This window comes from Doryrhamphus excisus, chromosome 8 (genome assembly GCF_030265055.1).
Source record: "Doryrhamphus excisus isolate RoL2022-K1 chromosome 8, RoL_Dexc_1.0, whole genome shotgun sequence".
Classification (NCBI taxonomy): Eukaryota; Metazoa; Chordata; class Actinopteri; order Syngnathiformes; family Syngnathidae; genus Doryrhamphus; species Doryrhamphus excisus.
The window spans coordinates 6802545-6829135 of record NC_080473.1 but is presented as its reverse complement, the minus strand read 5'-3'; the positions used below and the strand labels follow the sequence as shown (position 1 = coordinate 6829135).

The 26591-nt window shown below is 42.7% G+C and overlaps 1 protein-coding gene and 1 long non-coding RNA gene across 4 annotated transcripts in view; one reads left to right on the top strand and one right to left on the bottom strand.

The window, feature by feature from the left end:
• cadm1b (cell adhesion molecule 1b) overlaps positions 1-26591 on the top strand; it is a 164104-nt gene that overhangs the window by 40256 nt on the left and 97257 nt on the right. The window lies entirely within an intron of this gene.
• On the bottom strand, positions 3252-5025 carry LOC131134757 (uncharacterized). The gene is made up of 5 exons (XR_009131468.1): positions 4941-5025; positions 4637-4811; positions 4410-4497; positions 4247-4314; positions 3252-3891 (listed from the first exon to the last, which is right to left on the bottom strand). It is a non-coding gene; the product is annotated as an uncharacterized LOC131134757 (long non-coding RNA).

Sequence of the window (26591 nt, the reverse complement as noted above, 5' to 3'; positions counted from 1 at the left end):
ATCTGAAATCTTATTTGAAAATCTAATCTGGCTAAAGTCCCCCACTCATTGTCAATCTCTTGAAACACTTCTTTGCTCTTATTTGCTTTCCGTGCACCTGAAATGTACCATTTGGAAGCACATGAGCCACTTATTGCCATCTAATATATCTTTATTCGGAATGATGCTTTGAACGGTGAGTGCATCCATTAAAACTGTGGCTACAAGGTGTGTGTGCGTGTGTGTGTTTGATGCTAGAGGATGGATGGGAACCCAAGTGGAGCATAAAGTAGCACCCACAAAAAATACTTAGCATGAAAAATATATACTTAGCATGACAGAATAACCATAGAGTGCCTTATTATTCACATAGAGCGGAACCTCGCTTTATGGCATTCGTTTGCTCCAAAAGGTGCAACCAAAAATGAAATGTATGAAAACTGAGGCAGTTTTTGCCGTAAGAAATAACATAAATCCAATTAATAACAATGGGAAATAATTATAAATGAGGCATGGAAGGAACTTAGTTTTGATTGGTGGCATTAGCAGTCGCACTCAAGAAAAAAGATGCATGGGCGGTGCTCTGTTGGTGCACTCCATTTTGTGTAATGGTACAGTCCAAGGCAAATGTACTGATTTGTTATATTGTACAAAGAAATCAGAGACAAATGTTATTGAAAATACAAACGGGTTCTCAACTGGTGCCACACTGGAACCAAGTCTGGACCCACCTCTATAGTGGAATATTAATAATATTAATAATATTAATAATATTAATAACATTAATAATATTAATAATATTAATAATATTAATAATATTAATAATATTAATAATATTAATAATATTAATAATATTAATAATATTAATAATATTAATAATAATCAGCATGGCGGTCGATTGGTTAGCGTGCAGACCTCACAGCTAGGAGACCAGGGTTCAATTCCACCCTCGGCCATCTCTGTGTGGAGTTTGCATGTTCTCCCCGTGCATGCGTGGGTTTTCTCCGGGTACTCCGGTTTCCTCCCACATTCCAAAAACATGCTAGGTTAATTGGCGATTCCAAATTGTCCATAGGTATGAATGTGTGTGAATGGTTGTTTGTCTATATGTGCCCTGTGATTGGCTGGCGACCAGTCCAGGGTGTACCCCGCCTCTCGCCCAAAGACAGCTGGGATAGGCTCCAGCACCCCCTGTGACCCTTGTGAGGAAAAACGGTAGACGATGAATGAATGAATGAATAATAATAATCATAAACAAGCAGTTTTTGTAAAATTGCCTATGCAGTCGTACCTTTAAATTTGTTCCAACAAGGTCTGACAGAAACTGAAATGTACGAAATAAAAATAAAATAAAGTAAACAAACTTTTGACATGACTTTATGGAAGACTTGTTGGCAAAGACAGCGAGAAACGGAGAGGGAGGAGCGGCAGGAGAGAATCCACACTAACTACAACTGTTCAGCAACCTCCACTGGGCAAACCAGCAGTAGGAAAAAGCTAAGAGCCCAGTTTGAAGTAATAATAGGCTTTTGCATTTATTTCACAAAACAGTTTTTCCTCAAAATAACTTCTTTGCATATCTCCAAAATATCAAGGTGGCCCTCGGTCTTGAACTTTGGCAACGTTAGCTTCCTTTCTTTGCTAGGATGAAACTCCTTGCTGATTTGGCAACATGTTTATTAGTACAGTACCTCAACATACCTCAAGATTCAGTGTACCGAAAGGCAAAATAACAGCAGCTACTGAGACAGTTTACAAAAATTTGGAAAAAAAACATGGCATTGGAAAACCGACACGGCCAAGTATGAACCCGTGCTAAATTTAAACACAAAGTTGTGTTCACACATAGAATGACTCGGCAGTACTTTCCGACTTAGCACCGGTGTGTCTCTGCAAAGAGACCAGTCAGCGGTAAATGAAAAAAAGAGAAATGAAAGTAAAGGCCCACAGCCCTTCAAGATGATAAGTGAACTTTAATCTCTCTTTATGAATTCCACTTCAGCCGGGCCTGCACTCAGTTTACATTGTGTGTCGCTTTCCCTTTGGGTCAAACACAAAGTTCAGCTATCCATCACAGTCCTTCTGTCTCACTCCAGCCGTCTGCAGGGAGCCTCTGGCCGGCTCGTCCATTGCCCGTGCTCCGAAACAGGCCTGCGGGCTTGAAAGCGCCTTGCCTCCTCCGTGTCCAAATTGAGACTGAGTGACTGCGTTTTTCAACTCTCACCATTACTTTCCCAGCTTTACACCTAACAACGTGAAACACATCCAAGTGCTTTTCGCCAAGATTGGATAAATAATTGGGTGCGGTTCAAGAATTCATCCCGACCATCACCTTTTTGTTGCCAAATTCCTTTTCTTCAGGTTGCATTCAGGAGCGTTTTCCCAGATGCTCTTCAATGTGTCGCAGCATCACAAATTATATGGCATTACATACATAAAAATAACGTCATCAACATGGGATTTTTAAGTAAATATCAAACATTTTGTATATTAGCTATTTTATCACCAGTATATTGGGCTATTACATAAATAAAAATATCATCAAAAATGTCCCATGAATTAAAGAGGACCTATGGTGCTTCTGACCTATAAACGCAGTTGGAATGTTGTATTCTGGTGTTCAACCATGCCAAAGTTTCAGACAATGAGGTTTGCGTATTCAGAAGTCAGTCCTGAAGGAAGTTTGGGATGGCTCAAAACGCTCGGTTTCAAAAGGCGTGGTAAAAGTGCTCCTTTGTGATGTCACAGAGGAGCGGGCTTCCTTATTTGGGCGTGGCTGTAAACTCTGCTCGTCTGTTTAGGAAACAAGCTCAGGCAGAAGTTATTGTATTTGGTGAATAATAATAATAATAAAAACAATGGCTTCTGTTGTGGCAGTGATCCATTCCCGGCGATAACTCAACTCTGAACCCTTGACCTCACTTCCTGTCTTCCACACATATGGAACATATTATGGCACAAGTTCTTCAATTATGTCTACTATATTGGGTAATAGGATAAGGTGTCAAGGTGACTATAGCGTTGTTATGTCATGCCTACAGGGCTCTAATAACTATATTTAGAAGGTTGTAAAGAGGTTTTATTTGCTGTAAATGTGAAAATATTTGACCTATAAATATGAAATACTACATTTACCTGTTGACCACGATAAAAGAGGGATGAGTTTAGAGACTTCGGTTCGCTGCAGTGGCAGACCACGCTTTCCACTCTTGTCTATATCATCCCCCTCCCCGATGTGTTTATTTATTTTGTTGTCAGCAGTTGCAGAATAACTTCATTAAAGCCAAGGAAGGCGAGCATGCTGTGTTGCGATATGACAGGAAGGGCTGAGATGATTTGTGTCTAGATTACTGCCTTCTAATCTTCCCTTTATTTACTCTGCAGAAATGCATTGACGCTCGCTATAATGCCAAATTGAATGTCTCTCTCCCTTTTTTTTTCAAAAGTATTTGCCCACAATGATTAAGCAAGCATCTCTTTGCAAAATGTAACTTTTTTTTTCTTAAAGGCCGTCTCCCGGGGTGCTTTGTCCATGATCCGTGTTTTTGTTTTGAACCGGCGTCCTGCTGTCTGCGCAGATAAAAGTGGTGGCTGCAGCAGCAGGCACCTGTAGCAAAAAACAGCTCTTAATTGGACATCATGGTGGGAGCAAAAGCGGATCTTTTTCACTTTGGCTGATTAACAAGCAAAAGTTTTGTATTTATGTAACGCTGTCCCCATAACACCGTTCAGTACAAGGTCACGGAGATTTCCTGGATAAACAAATTAGCATCAGCAATATATTCAAGCTTGAGGATGCTTTAATGCCGGAGATTCCATTTTTTACATGCAGGTGCTATGTACAGTATCTTTCCTAATCATTCAAGGTTGCTTCCTGTAGTCAGACCGTGTTCAGCCCACCTCCACACCCCTCTGAAATGACAACGTAAGACGGACATGTTTTGGCATTATGCCAATCAACACATTTCGTATCCAACTCTTGCATCTCGTTGTTGTTTTCAGTTTTCCCAGGGTCACGCTTCAGCTTTCAACTGCGCTGCAATAAAACACCTCTGAAATCTAGACCCCAAACTGTTGTGCCATCGCAGTCTTCAGTTTGTGTTTGCTCATTATTTTGCTTTTTTGGGGGCTTTTTAGTTGCACACATTTTGGTGTCAGGACAAATTACATGACAAGTCGTTTTTTTTTACTATTATACATTGTAGTATAGTATACATTATACTATACATTTAGCCGATGTGTGAAATAGATAAATGCATACTTTTACCTTCCTTGCTGACGTAACTGTTCCCAAAGACACGCCGTGGCAGGGAGACGCCGCACAACGCCACCTTCCTGTTTATTGAAATTAATTTGTCACCTTTGTTATCAAAATGCTGGTGCTTGCAACTTCTCATGGCTCAATTTTGGGTTACTGAGGTGAGGAACACCTTGAATTTAAGAAATAACTCATGCCACAACAGGAGGGGGGCTTCCATTCGGGGCTCGCTGCCACGTTGTTGCATCAAGAATCACGTCCTGGCAGAAGAAAGGAAGTGGAACAGATGAATTGGATCTATGTTATTTTCTATAGAAAACATGTCTTTTGTCAGTGTATCCGTTAGGCTGAAATGTGCTGCAATTCTTGGCGGGTGGTTTGACCAAAGCATGTTTTCACCTGTGAAATATCCCTCACAGATCACCTGGAGATGCGATCAAGGTTGTATGACGACTGTAGTATTTTCCACAGGGACCGTGGTGACACCGAGCTAAACCACAAATGAAGACCCTGGAGTTCAACTGTAGCGTTTAATTGCCTTCCTTTATATATACATACGTATGTGTGGTGAAAACTGAAAACAGAAAAAGTGCATGTCAACACATTGAGCGGCTGCTCCACAATCAAATTCTTCCGGCTTATTCAATCACATTGTCAAAATACTCATCTATATCTAAATAAACTATAATATAGTCAAACCTACGGCATTCTTGCGTGATTATTCAACGCGGATGGCAATCTCTAGCTGGCGATCTTTTCCCTGGCGACACCCGAAAAAGAACCGGAAGTGCATCTTCGAAAACCGGAAGTGCATCTGCGAAAACCGGAAGTGCATTTTAGCGATAATTTCTTTAAAATATAAATTTATTTAGACCATGAATTACTTATTTAAACAACTTCTAATCACTTTTAGCAAAATATATATTTTAGCATTGTTTATTTAAACCCATTAACTTATTTATTCAGAAAATTGCCCTAAGGGCAGCACAACAACAGCATTTGACCCCAGAGAAGAATATTTCTATTTGCATTATTTCTATTCATTTTCTATGGGAAAAGACAGAAGCTGACCTCTGTCTTGAACACACCTCATGCTTTTCCCTCTTGTTTCCATTTGGTTCTTCCAGGGCATGGAGCATGTTTTGGATGTTTTGGATGTTTTGGCATCCCTGAGAGCAGGTTCAATGAACCTGTGGAGTTTTTCTCCTAACCACACCGGACATCTGATTCAGAAGAAGTTTTTTCCTTGCTAAAGTGCTATACGAAGCTGCCAGAGCATCTGAATTGCACTTGCGATAGTGTAAGCGGAGCTTTTGGATTTGTGTTTTTTTTTTCCCTCCCCCTCTCCTTGCTAATGGACTGTCCTCAGCCAGAGGTGCTATCCATCACATGCACTACCTGAAGTCTGGAGCCTCTATAAAGATTAGGACTGTTAAGAGAAGATGGATGGCCCTTGTCAGTGCCAAGCATCATCCCCAAATGCTTAAATTAAATCTAGAAATTCTCCGGGGGAGCTTAGATTAACCTGGTAATAGCAGACATGAGGCGGGTCTAGCCGTGCCCTTGCTATCATTGCCTTGAAATATTTATGAAAATTGTCAACATTACCCCCAAGTGTCGTTGGAATGTTTAGTCAGTGAGGTGGGAGAATATCCTAAATCTCTCTTTCCCTTCCACTTGCATCTTGATGCGGTGGGAGCATGTGGTTAAAAAGTCAAAGCGTGGCGTGAGTGCTCGCTTTCTTTCCCGTCTCCGGGAGTTAGGTAAAGTATTGTTAAAGAAGTCAATTTCCGTCTGACCTTTTTGTCTCTGCATTCTTCTTTTTAGCCTTTTATTCTAGTCTTTAAAAGGTTTGTTGGTCCTGTGGCCTTTTAAAGGCCGTAGGTATGGATTTATTTGCCCTCACTGAGGTGGCGTGGTTTTATTTAGCTGTCGGAAGCCTTTAAAAGCCAACACAGCCAGATTAATAGACATAAAACATCCTCGTTTCTCACTTTGCGGGTGTGTGGCATTTAGGTGGGCCAAACATGACCGTGATGTCTTATGACTTCCGCTATTCAGACACTCAACTGGAATTAAATAGTCTACGTTTAAGGGTGAAAGCTATTTTTATTTGTAGATGAGTGAGTCAAAGAAGCCAAATACGAACCCGCGTCGACCCTGCTCATTTTGCAAGATCAGACCAGATCGGTCCTATGTCAGTGCCGCACGGTGGCCCAATGGTTAGCATGTTGGCCACACAGCAGGAGATGGGGAAAAGTTGGGTTAAAATCTTTTCTTCCCTTCTGTGCATTTTCTCCCCGTACGTGAGTTTTCCAACGTTCCAAAAACATGCATGTTAAGTTACTTGGAGACCACAGGGCCATTTTACAATTGTATTGCCCAATCATGACTGAAAATAAGGCATTTAAGACAGAAATAACACTCATGCTGGTGTGTCGCTATAAATGTGCAGCTTTATTATTATTATAGGTACGTAGGTGTGTTATAATAGAAGTATAATGGAAAGCGTCCTTAGCTAACACAGGTTTCAGGGGGAAACCATCATCCCATCTTTGCCTTTGCCTGTCAGGGCAACCACCAAAGAACTACCGTATTTTCCACACTTTTTTTCATAGGTTGGCTGTTCCTGCGACTTATACTCCAGAGCGACTTATAAATGGAAAAAGTTTTTCTATTCTTTTATTGTTAGAACTTGCCTTCCAAGAGGACGTAATGTCTGTTTTGGTCAAGTAGTTTGTAAAATAAATTACCCACAAAAAATGCGACTTATACTCCAATGCGACTTATATATGTTTTTTTCTACCTACGTACTTATGTATTTTTGGCTTTGTGCGACTTTTACTGCGGAGCCACTTATAGTCCAGAAAATGCAGTACTTTTCTGGTGTAGTGTTAAAATGTTGAGACAAAACATTTTTTACATGCGTAAAACAATTCAACGATGAATAAAAAGCATAGATATCTTCACTGCTTGATTGAAGCCATACAGTTCCCAAAGACACGATCTGGCAGCAAGACCAGTCGCTACCACAACTATTTATTGAATTCAGTCGTGTTTCTCACCTTCTTTGGCGCCATTTTGGTTTATTGATGCGAGAAACACTATTACTAAGTTACTAAGAAGTAACTCATGGCAAAACAGGAAGGTGGTCGTGGTGGTGGTTGATCTTGCTGCCACTGTCTTTTAACAGTCAGATCAATAATCACGTCTTCGATGACAAAGTAACGTCACATTTTTATTCAGCTCTTTCTCTCAGCATTTTCAATTGTTTTCTGCATGTAAAACTAAATCGTTGTAAAACTATAAAAATGTGTTTGTGTTAGCATCTTTGGCTTTCTGGGGCGGATTAATTGGATTTCTTTAGTGAAATTTGATTGGTGCGCCGAGAGTCCAAACTGTACTGTTTTGTTTTTGTTTTTGGGCCATGCTAAACCGATAAAGGAACGCTATGGGAACCGCATGGAGAAGTTTTTCACACACGGGAATTGTGCTCAAGTCGACCTCACAGAGCACCGAATATCTCTTTGGTGACATTAATTGAATTTCTTTCCTAGTCAGGATAGTTTCTTGCATTTGATAGTCAGCACGTGTTTATTAAAGGATCAGTAGTGCAGACGCAGCCATCAATGGATCTGGCTATTTCCAGTAGACGAAGCCAGACTTGAAACGGTGTCTGGCGTGTTTATAAAAGGCATCATCCCGCTCTTTGGTGCACAACCAGGGGAGAGTCGCTGCCAGTCATTTCCTGTTTGAAGTGAAACGTGCCACCGATCTTACCTTCAAAATCGAGCATCAAGTAGCTCACACTTTTTGCTGTAGCCGTGATTGGTCGGTTTCCACCTCTCATATTTCAGCGTGTGTTTTGCTTCTTTTGTCGAATCCCCACGTGTGCCATGTTGAGTGCCATTAGAAAGGTGGGAAAAAGTATCTTTTCTCATTTTCTCTGGCTGGGTTGAAAGCGGATCACATTAAGAGCAGTGACGAGGGGGTGCGGGGGGGGGGGGGGGGGGGTGGCGAGACCGTAAAGCATCCCTCCATCGCTCCTGTCCAAATGAGAGACGCGTCAACTGACAACACGGCGGGTGCTCTATGAGTCAAATGATGAGACGGGAATAGTGAAAATGACTCCCGTGTCGGTTCTTCGGCACAATCTCACGCTGTTTGGTATTCCGGCAAGTGACGGCCGCGCCAATCACTTGCCGGTTTTATGGCGAATATGACGGTCAAGCTGTTGTGCATCAACTCTTTGGAATGAACAACACTTGGCGAGCAAGCCCGGGCGCCGCCGCTTGTGCGGGTAAGGTTGACGCCAAGACGTGTCACGGGAGCAGACAATGTGCAATGAAAATCCATGCTATCCTGACGGCTACAATTAGTGTCAGCCGGGGTATTGAGTCTTTAAAAAGGACTCCTGGCCTTTTGGCTCCCAGCCTGTCTGGCTATGGATGTCTCTAATGAGTCATTAGCCGCATGGCCTCTCCTCTCATGAGTCCGCCCCATAATGGCACACCTTTCATCTATTTTACAGAGAGCCTGTCGTTGGTCATTAGTACAGCTCTGAAGTCTTATTACCTTTACGTCAATGATGAATGAATAGAATGCTGCTGCCAAGAACAATATCTCTTTGTGTCGCCCGAGTTCGGCCACCACTCTTCCTTTCATGGAATTGTAGATGTGATGATTGACGTGTCCGACATTGTCGTACCACAACACCTGATTTCAACTGAAAATGGATGGATAGGCTGTATTTTGGTTTGTTTGCATTAGGAATGGAATATTTTCCACTGTATGGGTACTACAATGTGTAGGTGCTGATAACACACTCACAAGACCTTTCACTTGGAACAAAGACACCCTGTTTTTAATCCCACACAAACATCATTTCATTACGAGGGGGCCTGTCGCGATAACAAATTGTTCTGCCGATAATTGTCCTACAAATTATTCTCGATAATTGCTGTCATTGACAACATTTTTCATGACTATTTTGTCATTAATTATATGGCAAAATAATGAGAGCACATCATATGAAAAGCAATAAACATGACAAACCAGAACAATGTAAAATAGTACGGCTGCATAGTGGATGAGTGGTTAGCATGTAGGCTACACAGAAGTTGTAATTCTGGGTTGGTGTCTGTGCAGAAATGGACCAAATATACGTTGATTGTGGATTGGAGGTCTCCATAAAGGCCCAAAAAAGGCCAGCATTGTTAGTCCAGTGAGCGGCATCATACGGCGTCCATCATGTCAACCCTCCAGCCATTGGGTATGGTGGAGGCCAGTGTGAAGGTACAGTGATGTAAACAGTCGTATGGGCTGTTCCCAACCCACCATTAAAGCCCTGTTTGAACGCCCCAACGGTGCGTTTCCAGTCCAAACACTCACTGATATCACATTGGTCCTCTTTTAGTTGGAACCGGACCAAAGGACCGGACTCCATTTTGCCTCTTTAGCTTTCCAATCAACCCCACACGTCTTAACAATCAATTAATTGAGTCCCTGTTATTTAAAGTGTTTCTTAGCAAAGATGCATAGCCAACTACGGGCCTAGCGTGCATATAAAGCATTTCCGCTAGTAAATCCTATTCCTATTTTTACTAATACTGTTGACACGGAGACGCACAGATTGTGGCCCCCGTCTTTCTGCTCAGACGTGACCTGTCCCAGATGACACTTGATATAATCCACGGGCCAACCACCGCAGCTATTTCCAGAGGAGCCCTTTTAGTTGAATAAAGCTGCTGTGGTTGCTTAAAAATGCAGCGCACTCCCAAAACAAGGTGCCTGCCATCTCGTTGTTTGCTCCGCTCTCGATTGTTTCCATGCCCTTGTCTCTCTCTCGTGAAATTATTCACCTTTGCGTAGTTGTTTTCTTCTCAAGTCTATTTGACACGCACACAAATTGTGTGTGTGTGTGTGTGGTGTGGATTGACAACCACAAGCAAAGTGCAAAGTCACGGGTTCAGAACTGAGTGTGCCATATTGACCCAAACATAAGACAGGATTTTTTTCCCTTTAGAAAAGTTTAAATAAGAAGAGTCGCATATTTGAAGCTTATAGATTTATACAAATCTCTCTATGCCAGGCACAGCTTTTCTTCTGGTCACTCACACACGCAACCAGACCATCCAACTTTTTTAATGGGTTCCTTTTTTTCTCTCGTAATGATGATTTTATTACAATAATATTTTGACTTTATTCCCATCATATCATACATTTTTCTCAACCTTTTTTTTCCAAAATTTTAATGTAATTTTGTTTTGTATGTTTCTTATAATATTTCTAGTTTATTTTCATAAAATTGGCACTTTGCCATCTCTTAACATTTTGAATTTAATTTCATAAAACTACTGTTGTTTTTTCTATTGCTGCTGTTGTTTTTTGGACTTTATTCCTATAATATTTTCAATTTAATTTTGTAACATTCTGACTTTTTCAACAAGCAATTTCCTAAAATTGCAATATTGTACATATGTTCGTTTGTTGACTTGTCATAATATTACACTTTAGAAAGTCAATTTTCTTTAATATTTAAACTTTATGCTATTAAAATTATGTAATTATTCCTCATAATATTACGTGGTTCTTGTAAAATTACATCTCTTTTCTTAAATTCTTAAATGTGCAGCAGCAGACGCAACTAGCTGTCAAACTTTTTTGTTTTGGTTATTGTGGCAACTAAGTTATTCAATGAAAGTGTTAACAGGCAAACGTGTCTTTATGGTGCCTTCATATGACAATAACTCAGCACCTCCTCCCTTGCTTGAATCTGTTAATGTATGCTTATGATATGCAGCGAGGAGCCTTTCTGTCCCAGATTTAACACACACAAATATATATATATATATATATAGTGAAGCAGTGTGCGGATCATGGCAATTAAAGCCTGTGGTATTGATGGGACATGAATCAGCATAAATTCTGATCAGGGACGAAGTAATGCAGTCCAGTTCTTCTCGGGTAGTATTTAACCAGCTATGGCGTCTGCTGGCAAAGTGTGTTTGCAGCAATGCAACGGGAATGTTCCCAATTCGGTCAAGTTACGGTCGTGTATAAATGAGCTGTAAGGCCGGAGGGAGAAAAGAAGAAATGAGCGTCATATTTTGATGTTTGTATTCCTGGTAGAATTAATATGCTGTAATTATGCATCACGTTATACCATGCTAGCTTGTCTTTCTCCAAGTTGTGACCTTGGCTTGTCATGCTCAGTGATCTTACGGCTATCGCTCTTATTTCCTGGTAAACACAATGCACCAACTTAACTCCCTTTGGAGACCTTCCGTCTGTTCAGGACGTGCGGAAAATAGATTGTAGTCTCACTGAATGAGCACTCGCCAGACCCACTCAGGTGGACAACCTTGAACTCCTCCCCCTCCTCCTTGTTGTTGTTGATAGGCCGATGCATTCTGATTGATTATCAGTACCCGTCTAGACGGTGGTGCTTCGGTCTCGCCCCTCCCAGGCTTTGTGTGAGTTGTCCTGTCCATGTGAGGCCGTCTCCGTCCTGCCCTGCTGCCTGTCACATCTCAGCCAATTGAAAACATGGAGACAAGAAAAAGGCCCTGCTACCTAAGATACCTGTAGGTCAGAGTCCAAGAGCTCACAAGCCAGGAACCAGGAGGGTTTTAATGAGGAATGTCCGAAACAGCCACTAACTCCACATTGACGTTAATTCCACTTAGTAAATTCCATCCTAACTTGATCATGTTCTTTCAAAAATGTATTGATTAATAAGTCATGCTGTTCTGTGTTTGAAAATGGCCAATTAATAGTAAACAATGCATTTTCTAGCAATTGCTAAAAAAGACCCATGGACCTGGACCTTGAGATGCTGGATGCTGGGTGGATGGGAGGGTAGATGGGCGGATGGATGGGCGGACGGGTGGGCGGACGGGCAGATTGAGTGGGTGGTTGGATGGATGGATGGATGGGCGGATGGATGGGTGGATGGATGGATGGGCGTATGGGTGGATGGGTGGATGGATGGGCGGATGGATAGATGGATGGGCGGATGGATGGATGGGCGGATGGATGGGCGGATGGGCGGATGGGCGGATGGATGGTGGATGGGCGGATGGATGGGTGGATCGGTGGATGGGCGGATGGGTGGATGGGCGGATGGGTGGATGGGTGAATGGGTGGATGGGAGGGTAGATGAGTGGATGGACGGGTGGGCGGACGGGTGGATTTGGTGGGTGTATGGATGGGCGGATGTATGGATGGATGGGCGGATGGGTGAATGGGCAGATGGATGGGTGGATGGGCGGATGGATGGGTGGATCGATGGATGCATGGGTGGATGGGTGGATGGGTGAATGGGTGGATGGGAGGGTAGATGAGTGGATGGACGGGTGGGTGGACGGGTGGATTGGGTGGGTGTATGGATGGGTGTATGGATGGGTGTATGGATGGATGGATGAATGTAGGGTGAGTGGGGGATATTTTTTGAACCCCAAGTTGGGAAAAAAGTGTTTTAGAAAAAGTCTAAACATAAGCTTAGTTTTGCACTTTTGCATACGAGAGTTTTACCTTGTCTTATTTCCGTCTGGTGCAGCCTTCGACATAATAGCCACTTGTTAATTTCCTTCCATTGTGCGTCAAAGCAGATGATTGATTGAGATCCCTTTCAGTGAAGTTCTCCGCATCTCAGATTATTCCCTCTCAGTAGTCATGGAGCATCCTTCCTTCTGTTGTTGATTAGCCGTGTTTGTCTGGTCGCTTGGCTGGCGCTGGGGCCTTGTGGTTTGGTCCCCGCACTTAAATGGCTACAAATAGGCAGAGAAACAGACAAGAGGGTGTGAAGAATCAAGCTGTGTGATGTAACATCCTGCACTGGAGGACATCCTTGTCGTTTGAAAATGAGAGAACAACACTTCACACTGGGCTGTGGACTCAGTGCAGCTTCTTAAAAGACACGCCATCCTCACCAACTGCATCACTCCCGCTTTTCCTACCTCTCTTTGGGTTTGGCGCAGCATGAATGCTACAAAAAATGGCAAGCTGTCAAGTGAATACAGGTGGTCCATGGGTTAACACGTCTGTTCTTCGAGCAGATGTCACTCGAGTTTTAATGTGCTTTCAAATAGGAACTCATGCCTAAATTATACTTCAAGTATACCTATATAAACTCCGATATAAAGTCCCCCCTCATTGTACACAGAACACATGAAATGAAGGACAATTCCATGTCCCATTGTCCCAATGTTCCATGTCCCAGGCCAGTCTCTTCTCCTGTCAGATCTCCTTGTAACAGTGGACAGGATCCATGACACCTTTAGTAGTCATTAGGAATCTTTACCTTCATGATGGTCCGATAGTCGTGCTGTCGGGACCAAGAGCGGCCAATATTCCTGACGTATCTCCCTCCTCGACCGTTTTTATGCTTTTCTTATGATTTTCACTTTCATGGTGATTGCTTTCCTTTTCTTTGATGCACTTTTAGTCGTAGACAAAACAAAGTATAAAAAGATGTTATTCTTCCAGAGACATGCAGTGCAAAATGGAAATTCTTGCAATTGTATGGAGCTATTCAGTGAATAGTGGGTATTCTTTGTCTTGTTAACTTTATCCAGTTTAGTGCTGGCTGTTGACTCCTACTCTCCTACAAAACACTCTACGGAAGTGTACAGGCTGATTAAAACCCCCAAATATGCATGAAAAGACCACATTTCATTCATCCATAAGATCCTTTGAACAGAATTAGTTAGGAAAAGACAAGAGGTTAGTCATGGCGGACTTCTCCTGCAGTCATGATATGTTCCTTGTTCATGTTATCATTAGCTGCGGTGCATTCAAATGGCACGCTGAGCAGCATAACATATCGGCTAATCTCCCTTTGCTCCATTTCAATTAAAGCATAGATGGTTAAAACTGCACGTCAGTACACGGCACAGAGGAGCGATTGGCTAATCTGTTGAAAGCACGGCTGGAATATTATGCTTACTGATTTAATGTCCTCTCTTGTCTTTTTCTCCTAGGTAAGCACTTTCCGGCTGCTGTGTCGGGGTGGTGGGGGGAGAGAGGAGGGTGGCGGTTGCCGGGTCGCTTGTGAGACGGCTGACATGACTGATTGAGGTGATGTACTGCAGTGTGTCCACAACACAACGGAATTGCTTGTGGTGGCTGTGTTGATTGCTCAACTCACTCACAGCCCAGTCGTGCAAATGTAAAGCTCACAGCCAGTAAATTAGTTCCCGCCGTCGTACAAGCTTGCTCTTATTTTCTTTCTGACAAATGAATTGCTCTGAGAATGTTTGCGCCAGTCCGAGGCGGACACTCGTATGGCTTTTATGCAAATCTTTGCACTTGAAAAAGAAATCCCCTTAGGGGGACGGAATGTACACACTTGAGTGTACAATACATAAAACTAAGCACATGAAACTTATCAATAAGTAAATGATAATCTTCCATAACGGGCCACATATAATTTGCTGGATCAGGTCTTATATATATTTCAATGGGAATTAATATTGAAAACGTTTTTTTTTCCCGCTTCCTGATAGCATAGAGCCATTTCCTTTACATGAATGACCGCTTCTATTGCTCGTTCGTCTGCGGGGCAATGTCTGCATGAAGCTATTTGAGAGGAAATTGTTCTTTTGATTGAAGTGCAAAAAAAAAAAATATGATTTTTCAGCAACACCCCCGAGTGAGTTTGAGTAAGTGCCAACTTTCTGCTTTTTTTCCTTGACGCTTCTTCCAGTGTTGGGCAAAGTACTGTAATTCACGCTTTTGCTGCAAAAAAATGTGCTTGATGAGTCAGGATTGGCTGCGATTGGCTGGTCAAGTCAAGTCAAGTCAAGGGTGTTTTCCTCCAAAGTCAGCTGGGATAGGCTCCAGCCTGAGGATTAGTGCAGGAGTAATGGTGTTGCTCAAGGAGTCCAATAAATGACCTTTGTTTTGGTTATGTTCCAGTTTTTCCACAAAGAAATGATACTTCATACAGAAAATAGATCATGGTAGATCAGTGATAGATCATTCTAGCGACGTGCTCTGTTGTGGTGTTTATGTTGAGAATCCCAGTGTTTGTGAATGCATCACTTTGGTGGCTAAAGAGGAAGTGTAGAATTGTGTGTGAGTTTATTGAGCACTGTTGGGTGTTAGGGTTGCCAGTAAAGTTGAAAAAGCGTCCAATAAAGTTGGACGCTTGTTGCAGGCGGAGGGGTCGGCATTTATTTGGAACCCGGATGAGACATTCTGGTTACTCCCGTTTACCTGGTGTCATTGTGATGGCCCTTTCGGTACCCATCCCCATTTGTTTGTGTCTGTATTTTTTCTGTATAAATGCAAAAACAAAACAAAAAGCCGGGTCATAGTTAATTCCCATCTACTGTACAGTTTTAGAAGTGTTTACTTAAAATTCCATCTCTCTGTGTGAGTCAACTGCATGCAGCAGAAATCAAAGCTTGACATTGAAGTGGCCAAGCCGACTTCCTTGAAAAGTCACGTTTGAATGTGCTTGCAATGGCCTTAATTTGCACCGTGTACACTCGCCATCAATGAACATACTCATCAGTATTCAGTGCTTTGAGGTATGCTGACGGCTCCAAACAACAATTTATTGGGGAGACGTCCGCCCTCCTGCTGCAGTCCCCGCATAGCACAGCGGAAAAACAGCCGTTTATATTCCAGAAAGCCCCATTCCGTATGGACACCGAGAGGGAAGTATACTTTCACGTCAGGTTGCCATGCGGCCCGCCGGGCCTCCATTATGCATGAGGCTTCGCCACCCTTCACCAGCTGTCATTGAGCAGACCACTGAAACCCGCCTGCACCCTTGGGGTCACCATGGTCCATCGGGGAGGCTGTAAGTTGAGTCCACTGGCTTGGAAACTCCCGCCTAGGATCTCACTTACTTAGAGCCGGTCTGCCCTCATTGCATCCCACCCCCGCCGGTCAATACCCCCCCCCCCCCCCCCCCCCAGCAACCTCCCTCCCCTACTTAACTTGCTCGCTAGCTCAAAGTTCCTCTGATGGTCTTCAGGCAGTGCTTGTGTTTCAAAGAAGAATCCGAGATATTGCCGCTATTTTAATGCTCCATTTTGTCTTAGCATCCTCTTTTAATCCATTCTACAAGGAAACTCAAGGTGACCCCCCACATGATCTAAGAAGATAGTGATGATGTCATGCCTATGATGATGACCGCCCTTGCTGTGGGTAGAGTATTGTCTATTCAGCGCATCTAAAAGTGGCCCACCGAAGCGGATGATGCTGGAGGCAGGAGACCACCCCAGTCTCACCTCAATCTGGATAGCAGGGCTCATCACTCCCCGGATGGAGTGGAAGAGAGCTGTGCTCGAGGCCAAAAAAAAAAAAAAAAAAACAACAACAGATTGCAACCTCGCGAGATTCCTACTGGTGTAAACATTTGAGGATGCATGTGAATGAAAGTGGCCAAAATGATTTGGGAGGGAGGAAATATGGCCGTCCTTCTTCCGTCTATTTAGGGAGACATGTTCCAATGAGGCTGCAATCTCATGTCCTCAGGAAGCCTATAGATTAGTGCTAATAAGCGGCCACTGTACCGCACATCGCACACCGCCCCGTGCGCACGCAAACGTCTATGCAAGAATCCTTATCAGAGAGCCTTTGTGCCGAAGCATCTGATTAAAGAAAATTGAAGGGAGTCATTTATCGCTGCAGCAGCGCAGCTGTGAAGCTAATTAGAAGTGTGACCAGTCCCTCCGAAGAACATCTCAATTACCTTTTCACTATTTGACATCATAAAAAGTCTTTTGTTGAGCATGACTGATGGGGTCTTTTGTCTTTATGGTACTATGGACTTAATATAGATACCAAATATCTACAGGAAATATCCAGCTATCAGTGTATCAACCTCAAGGCTGGTTAGCTTTCAAAACAATTTCTCATTGGGATGGATTTGGAATCGTTTCTAACTGAGTCCTAACTTTATTAAGTGTGTAGGCCGGGGGTGAGCAAACCTTTTGTACCGTGAGCCGCATGGGTTAACGTTGGTTAAAAAACTCTCCGGTTTTTGTAGGCCTCGGTTTCCGTATTATTCAGTTTTCAACAGTTTTCGGTTATTGTACGACCAAACTATTCTGCGTAATCCGGTCCTCCGATAAAGCATCCACATTTTGGTGACTCAGTTTCTGTGAAGAAGGCTGCACGGTGGTTGAGTGGTTAGCGTGCAGACCTCACAGCTAGGAGACCAGGGTTCAATTCTCTGTGTGGAGTTTGCATGTTCTCCCCGTGCATGCGTGGGTTTTCTCCGGTTTTTACTCCGGTTTCCTCCCACATTCCAAAAACATGCTAGGTTAATCGGCGACTCCAAATTGTCCATAGGTATGAATGTGAGTGTGAATGGTTGTTTGTCTATATGTGCTCTGTGATTGGCTGGCGACCAGTCCAGGGTGTACCCCGCCTCTCGCCCAAAGACATCTGGGATAGGCTCCAGCACGACCCGCAACCTCTCGTGAGGAAAAGCAGTAGAAAATGAATGAGTTTCTGTGAAGAACGGACAATGTTTTTTTTTAGAGAAGCATTACTGCAGGCTGTAGGTGTTTTACCAGGATATAATGGCCGCCTCTAAGATTAGAATCAAACACCAAACATGGACAAAAGGATATAAAAAAAATATTGTAATAACCAATAAAATGCAACCTCTTTTCTGTTATTCTATGCTGCTATGTCAGCTGGGACAAAGTTGCATCTTTTCCCTTTCTTCTTGCATCTTGGGACTAAAACCGTCAGGCCGGAGGGAAGCAGCTGAAAATGACTGTGTAGGCGGTGAGGGACATTGGAAGCCTCCCGCTGTACCCCTTTATCGTACAGCAAGGATGGAAGGATGGAAAACAGCTGAGACTGGCCAATTAGTGGCCTAGACACTTTACCAATTTCATTCTGAGAATTCCCGTCTTTAAGTGATGGATGACAGAACCACAAGACCAGTAAGAAACACAACATACATTCTATAAAAGCTTTGGCCGTAATTACTCCGTCAACATTAAAGTGAGTCGGTTTTCTCAGACAGCACAAACGTTCCTATACATAGCATGACAATTAGCTTCAAAGATCAGCTTTGCATCAATTGTGGTCCCAGATATTTATAGGTTTCTATATATTCAGTGACCTGGTTTTTAATTGCAGCGCTTTCGTTCAAGTCAATCATCATGTCTTTTGATTTAGATATGTTGAGTTGGAGGTAAGAGTCATCCAAATCGTCAGTAATTGGGCTGTGACTGTTCTAATCCTCATTTAACAGACTAATGATTATCGAATCATCTGCATATTTAATTCATGGAATACATTTCACATGTCACCGTGTGGTGAACCGGTACCTTTCCTGACAGACAGGAAAGAGTGCCATTTACCCTGACTTCTCCAACCATCCAGCGTACCAAATTATCACCGTTTCATCGGAATATGAGGCTGGACTATGTCAAAGCCATAGAAAAGTATGCAAATACAAGTCTGGCATGTGATCCATTTTAGTCAAATGTTTGCTACACCCTCGCGTCATGTCATCCTGCCCCGTCATGCTTTCTCATTGTCACCCTGCTCAACATAGATTGCCATACACAGTATTTGTCTGGTGGTCAGTCTGCAGTAATTTTGCAAGAGTAAAGTTAAAACACTAAAGAGAAGAGAGTTATAATTTTACAGGAATAACGTCATAACATTGTGAAAAATTTTATTTCATTATAGCAACATTCATTCATTCATTCATTCATTTTCTACCGCTTATCCTCACGAGGGTCATGAGGGTGCTGGAGCCTATCCCAGCTGTTTCCGGGCGAGAGGCAGGGTACACCCTGGACTGGTCGGCAGTCAATCACAGGGCACATATAGACAAACAACCATTCACACTCACAATTATAGCAACATAAAGATGAAATATTGAAGTAAAAAGAAAAACTCACAATGTTAGTAAAGTCAAAATATGAAGACATAATAGTCGAATTCTAAAGAGAAAAAAGTTGCTAGTTTAATTTTGAGGGGAAATATTGCTATTTTAGTACCTTAGAGTTGACATATTAAAGAAAATCAAATGTATCGTTTCATGTTATGATAATATTATTTGTGTTATGTATACTGTATAACTCCTTAGCATAGCTACATGTGTTGCTTTACAAATCAAAGTGACGTCATTTCATATTTCACTATGTGTATGCGTATGTGTGTTCAGGATTTCAGTCTTCAGCTCCGTTGCAGCCAAGCTCCAACTAAGTGCTGTTTCCTGTTTAAAAGCAGTTCTTTTTCTTTGTGAACAAGTACTCCAAGTTTCTCCCGATGACAGTGCCCGTCACCTTATCTTCACCCTATGGAGGGAACTCATTTTGGCCACAGTCATGTCCTTCTGGTCAGGATGCAAGGTTCATGCCCGTGGGTGAGCGTTGGAATTTAGATCGACCGGTAAACTCAGAGCTCAGTACACAGGACTCAAACAGACCCGTACTAGAAGATTTTAATCAAAGTCTTTTGTTCCAAAAAAATGCCTGATTATCGTCTTATGCCAAACAAAACAAAACACAATAGGAAGTAGAAACAGCAGAACATAAACATTGCTTAACAGAGAAAACTATTTTGCTCAGTCATCCACAATATCCTTTACTCCAACTTTTAAAGTACAACTATAGACAAGTACATTTGAAATGTAGTCCTTAATGTTGTATCTTGACCAAGGCCATGAGGTTGGTCACAAGTTCTTTTCCGGAGTAGGATGTTGCGCTCCGTAACTTTTAATGAGACCATAAATAGGGATGTATTGTTGGCTTTTTACACCAGTCATCAGTCTATGTGGAACGGACTCATTGCAGAGAGTGCAGCAAATTATAAACAAGATTACTGCAGTCTAATTAATGCATTACAAGCCAAAATGATTAGAATTATGCTGTACAGTACACAAGGTCAGATTTGTCTACACTCTGGCAACGCATTGTACCACTAAGCGCTGAAAATGGAGATTCTAATTGGCGTCATAATGCAATGCTAATCACACAGTGCCTGACATTACGTCACAATAAAGTATTCTTTCCATTTTGGTTTTATTACTAACTGGTCCGGCTCACTGAGGTGGTGGCCGGTCTGGTTTGGGGTGGGCCTAGTCGGGCCCCATGGCCCCACGTCCGGGTAACAGGCAAGCAAGTAAGCAAGTAAGCAAGCCCCCTTCTCTATTGCAGGGGGATGCGGTACTGCATCTGGCGCCCATACATTTTTAATTTTTCAAGTTTTTTCACTGACATCTTAAAGTAGAACGTTACCAAAATCCGACCTAGGTCACAAATTACTCAAATGCACATGACACGTGTGTTCACATTTGCAGTCATTTTGGGACTTTTTTGTGCTGTGGCCTGGCCCGCCTCTTCCAATTGTACCACAGAAGGAGGCATAGATTCGACCAATCACACGAGGCCAAGGTTCCTGACCTCTAAATAGTATCATCATTTTGTCCAGCACTTCCTCAACGTACTAATACCTTTTTAAGTGAAGCTGCCTCCCGCATGGAGTGACAGCTGAGCGTCGCCATCGCGCCGGTGCATATGTCATGTCTGCCAGTTATTGAATTTGAATCCCTATTCATAATTTTTGTTGGAATATTAAAGGTCACATTAGCATTTGAGTTGATAAGCATTTTGTATGCAGGGCCCGAAGTGCTGCTTGTTGCCGGGTAGACCAAAGTTCAAGTGGCTGGCGAGGAAATTGTCCGTCACATTGCACAGCATAGAAACATGTGCATATATATGTGTATGTGTGTGTGTGTGTGTGTGTATAGATTCTTAATATTATATTATATATTGTATATGGGCGGCACGGCGGTCTAGTGGTTAGCGCGCAGACCTCACAGCTAGGAGACCAGGGTTCAATTCCACCCTCGGGTATCTCTGTGTGGAGTTTGCATGTTCGCCCCGTGCATGCGTGGGTTTTCTCCGGGTACTCCGGTTTCCTCCCACATTCCAAAAACATGCTAGGTTAATTGGCAACTCTAAATTGGCCGTAGGTATGAATGTGAGTGTGAATGGTTGTTTGTCTATATGTGCCCTGTGTGTGGCGACCAGTCCAGGGTGTACCCCGCCTCACGCCCGAAGACAGCTGGGATAGGCTCCAGCACCCCCGCGACCCTCGTGAGGAAAAGCGGTAGAAAATGAATGAATATTGTATATGAATAATATTATAGGACCCAGGGTTTAATTCAGTTTAAACACGTCAAACCCTTACCCCCATTTCAGAAAAAAATGTATTTCCTGTGTCAAAAATGTGTGTGTATTATTATTCCTAAGTAAATTGGAAGAAACCAAGAAGAAATGTGAAATGTTCCGCTATTTGGCAGATGACAACATCACGCTAACAATGAGTTATGCACACACACAGCAATCTTCAGCAATTGGATTGTACCAAATTTGGTAGAATTTAAGTGAAGAACAAAGGCTTTTGTAGGCGGACGTTAACCTCTACCAAATGTGTTATGTCCACGTCTGAGGGTCACCATGACTGTAACGTGGCCCACTGAAAACGATTTTACATAACTTTTTAGCAAATGTAAAGAAAACACACTCTCACTCCAATTTGGGACAGCAGGGATCCAGATTGTGTGTATAAGTTTGACTTGTGAATATTATTTTCATTCCTATTTTAGGTAAAAATGTTGACTTTGGGCCCGCACGGTGGTTGAGTGGTTAGCATGTTGGCCTCACAGTTGGGGGGAACTGGAATACCTGGGTTCAAACCTCCGTTTGACATGTTTGTGTGGGTTTTCTCTGAGTACTCCGGTTTCCTCCCACATTCCAAAAACATCATGTTGGGATTGTTCCAGACTCCTAAACTGTCCGTCGGTACGAATGTGAGCGAATACACAAACCTGTGTTTGTGTTCCACATAGAATATTTAATTTGTATAAATCATGTTTGTCGTCAGCACTCGTACCAGTTATGGCTGGCGCTCCACTCAGCTACCAACAGTCCCCCCCACCTATAGCGTACATACGCATGACGGCCTCTTCAATCATCAACACTGAGGAGGATAAATCGGCGCTGCTGCTAATCTCTCCTCAACCACTCGGCTCCTCCACAGCATGTGAAGATGCAGATGATTGCTGGAGATGTTAATCACTGCTAATGAAGCCCCATATTGGGACCTATGCATAGATGGAGGCAGATCAGATAAGATATAGACGAGGTTGCCTATGTGATGATTTCGACAGGAGCTCGTATTTCCAGTCATCTGGTGATGGCTATTGATGTGCTTTTCTGGGTTGGCAAAGTGATGTCGCTGTCTCTCTCTATGAAGCCCAGCTTAGAACTGAAGGCTTTGTGATGGTGAAGAACATGCTTTTTGCTTGGCGCAGATAGATCACAACTGAAGCAGGAGTGTCATATTTGGGTTAATGTTGAAGTAAGACGGATGGGCCACGCTCGGAAATGTCTATGGAAGGACTGATGTCTGGGTGCTGCAGTATCTTTGGATGACTTTTCCTGATAAAAGTACATAGCATCCTCTGTGAAGTCTTACCCAACTTGTTATTACTGCTGTTTATATTATGTGCATGCAGAAGATGCTCCAAGGCGTTGAAGCCCGCATGTCAGATAAGACCCCTACACTAATGCAGTTTGTGGGATGGAGCTTTTCCGTATCGTTCATCATGCATTAAAACTGAAGGCATGGACAATCTGTACTGTTGGTACTGACATGTCGGCTATTACTGCTATTTTGGTATGGACACAGAAGGTAATGCAGGGTTTGGAAGGAACCATATATTATATTCCATATGCTTAAAGTCTGATTGAAATGTGCAGCCAAATGGTTCCCTGGTTATTACTAAGGATGGGCAAAATAATGAATTCATGGACCAATAAGGATTCGGGTCGATTGCCAAAATAGAATGTACTACGACCAGTAGAGGTACTTATGATCGGGTCTCAACTATCTTGCAGCCGAAAAGAAGAAGAGTTGGGCCACCGTACATTCCTGCTGGGACAACATTAGTTTGCTTAAACGGAATACTAGTAATAAAGTAACCTTTACACTTGTATTACCGAATGCAAGTAAGCCATGTAAGACGTAATAACACTTGGTGTGTGTCGCTGTAAATGTGTTCCATCGGGCAGCAAAGGTGGTGGGCAGACAGAAAGTGATATCGAGGTCAGAGTTGAGTTTTTTTGTTTTGGCGGGTGTGTATTACGGATTTCTATTGGTGGTCATCGTGCACGTCGTGAGATGATTGAGCCTTTTGTAGCGGTGTTAAAGTTTGGTGCTTGTGTGTCTCACCAAACATTAGAGTCACACTACCGACACCTAGTGACCACCTCGTGACCTAGTGATCACCTAAAGACTTAGTGATCACCTAGATACCTAGTGATCACCTAGATACCTTGTGATCACCTAGAGACTTAGTGATCACCTAGATACCTAGTGATCACCTAGAGACTTAGTGATCACCTAGAGACCTAGTGATCACCTAAAGACCTAGTGATCACCTAAAGACCTAGTGATCACCTAAAGACCTAGTGATCACCTAGTGATCACCTAGAGACTTAGTGATCACCTAGAGACTTAGTGATCACCTAGAGACCGAGGGATCACCTAGTGACCCAGTGATAACCTAGAGACCTAGTGATCACCTAAAGACCTAGTGATCACCTAGAGACCTAGTGATCACCTAAAGACCTAGTGATCACCTAGAGACCAAGTGATCACCTAAAGACCTAGTGATCACCTAGAGACCTAGTGATCACCTATTGACCTAGTGATCACCCAAAGACCTTGTGATCGCCTAGTGACCTAGTGATCACCTAGAGACTTAGTGATCACCTAGAGGCCGAGGGATCACCTAGTGACCCAGTGATAACCTATTGACCTAGTGATCACCTAAAGACCTACTTATCACCTAGAGACCTAGTGATCACCTATTGACCTAGTGATCACCTAACGACCTTGTGATCACCTAGTGACCTAGTGATCACCCAGAGACTTAGTGATCACCTAGAGACCTAGTGATCACCCAGTGACCTAGTGATCACCCAGAGACCTAGTGATCACCTAGAGACCTAGTGATCTCACCTCGTAACCTAGTGATCACCTAGAGACCTAGTGATCACCTAGTGATCAGTAGTATTTATTATACACAATGCATCTCCTGAATGACCTATAATTGTATTTTAATTCATTTAGGCATTTTTATGTTTGAAATATGAATTTAGGGAAATATGTTGGATTTTCCATAGCTTCTTCCTAATAATAGGTCGTATTCAGTGCATAGTTATTAGTACGATTTGTCTGCCAGCTGAGAGCATACAAAGACCCTCTGACGGTGATCAGGCTGCTCCCATTTTCATTTTGTGCCAAAATAAGCAGCATAATTGGCCTGCGACAAACATTAAGGCCGAAGACCAGCTTGTTGTGTTTCTATGACGGAGCAGAACAATGATAATAAATGATTCAGATGATATTTTATTGTCTGTTCCAGCTTTTGTATTTTCTTTCAACATAAACAAATTACACGGAGAGCAGCGACGAGGTGAAATGTACTCGTAGAAGTCATGCAGCCAAGGGAGAAACCAGGTCAGGTGATGCACAGCGAGGTGGGGGCGCAGTCTTAACAATTGTTACTTTTGATCTCCTTTGATTGTGATTGATGATGCTGTGCTGCTTTTGGTGGACCGACTATTAGTATGTCTGTATTAGATGCCTTTAGATTAGATGCCCTTGTTTGCTAATGCGTCCTCTGGCCCTTGAACCTGAAGGATATTGAAATCAATACCACTCTGGTATCTTCATCATTTGACATCTCATCATTACAACAGGTGGCCCCCCAACAGAGCCGGCCCGACCCAAAGTGGCCCCCGATTCAGGACTTTATAAGGCGCCTGAATCGTAGAGAGAAAACCACTTCACCCCCGCTATAGCCGCGCTTTCCTTTTTGAGCGGAGTTGTTAAAAAAAGACTGTTTGACTGCGTGTGTCATTGTTTGACAAGCAGGATGAGTGTTTGTGTTGAGACATGTCAGATGGCTCAGGGAATCTGATCCAAATCTTTTTAAAGTTGCCGTGAAATTCCGTTTCGTTTGGCGAATTCCAAATGATGCTTTGTGGAAGTGATGGGAATGTGAGAGCCACTACGGTCGGTAGATATGTTGGCAGCTTCTGTGGAGCTTTAATAACGTGATGGACATAATCCTGGAGAACAATGAGAACAACCATTCCCGACAAACTTATATTGTTTCTTCTGAAGTGCTTTAAGACATCTGTTGCTTTTCAACACTTGGGAAGACTCGGCATGCTGGTGGGCCTGTTTTTTCACTCACAAAGTGGCAGCTTATGGGCTTTAGGCTGAGCGAGCTCCATGTGGAGCTGCCAGCATGAACACCCAACACCCCCAAATACGCTTTCAAAAGAAAACACTTGCAGACCAGAATGCGTCTTCCCCAGAGGTTTCCACTGTAACCAACTACCAACTCGGAACAATTTTAACGCCGATTAGGTTCTCTTCTGTAAAAGTGAGTCTGCATAGAGAGTACGATTCTCCTTTGCTGTGACCCATTGCTGTCTTAAATGCCATTGGCTGGATGGTCAGTCACTGTGAACGGTGCCTTCAGGTGGTCTCTGTCAGCCATAGATCATTTTGCTTGGTGGCATCCATGTTTTTTTTAACCAATGTTGCTCAAATGTTCTGTCTGTCACTCCCCGAAAGGTGTGTACCAAATTTAAAGGCGATTCATCAAAACACACCAAAGCAGGGGTGTCCAAACTGCGGCCTGCAGCACGTTCTAAAAATAAAATTTTACAAATAAATGGGAAAGTCTGCAGTAATTTTGCAAGAGTAAAGTTAAAACACTAAGAGAAGAGAGTTGTAATTTTACAGCAATAACGTCATAACATTATGAAGAAAAATTATTTCATTATAGCAACATTCATTCATTCATTCATTTTCTACCGCTTATCCTCACAAGGGTCATGAGGGTGCTGGAGCCTATCCCAGCTGTTTCCGGGCGAGAGGCGGGGTACACCCTGGACTGGTCGCCAGCCAATCACAGGGCACATATAGACAAACAACCATTCACACTCACAATTATAGCAACATAAAGATGAAATATTGAAGTTCAAAGAAAAGTCCAAATATGAAGACATAATAGTCGAATTCTAAAGAGAAAAAAGTTGCTATTTTAATTTTAATATGAGGGGAAATATTGCCACTTAGAGTTGACATATTAAAGAAAATCAAATGTATTGTTTCATATTATGATAATATTATTTGTGTTATGTATACTGTATAACTCCTTAGCATAGCTACATGTGGTGCTTTACAAATATCAAAGTGGCCCTGACATCATTTCATATTTCACTATGTGTATACGTATGTGGGTGTGTATGTATATGCGTAATTGTATTTGTAT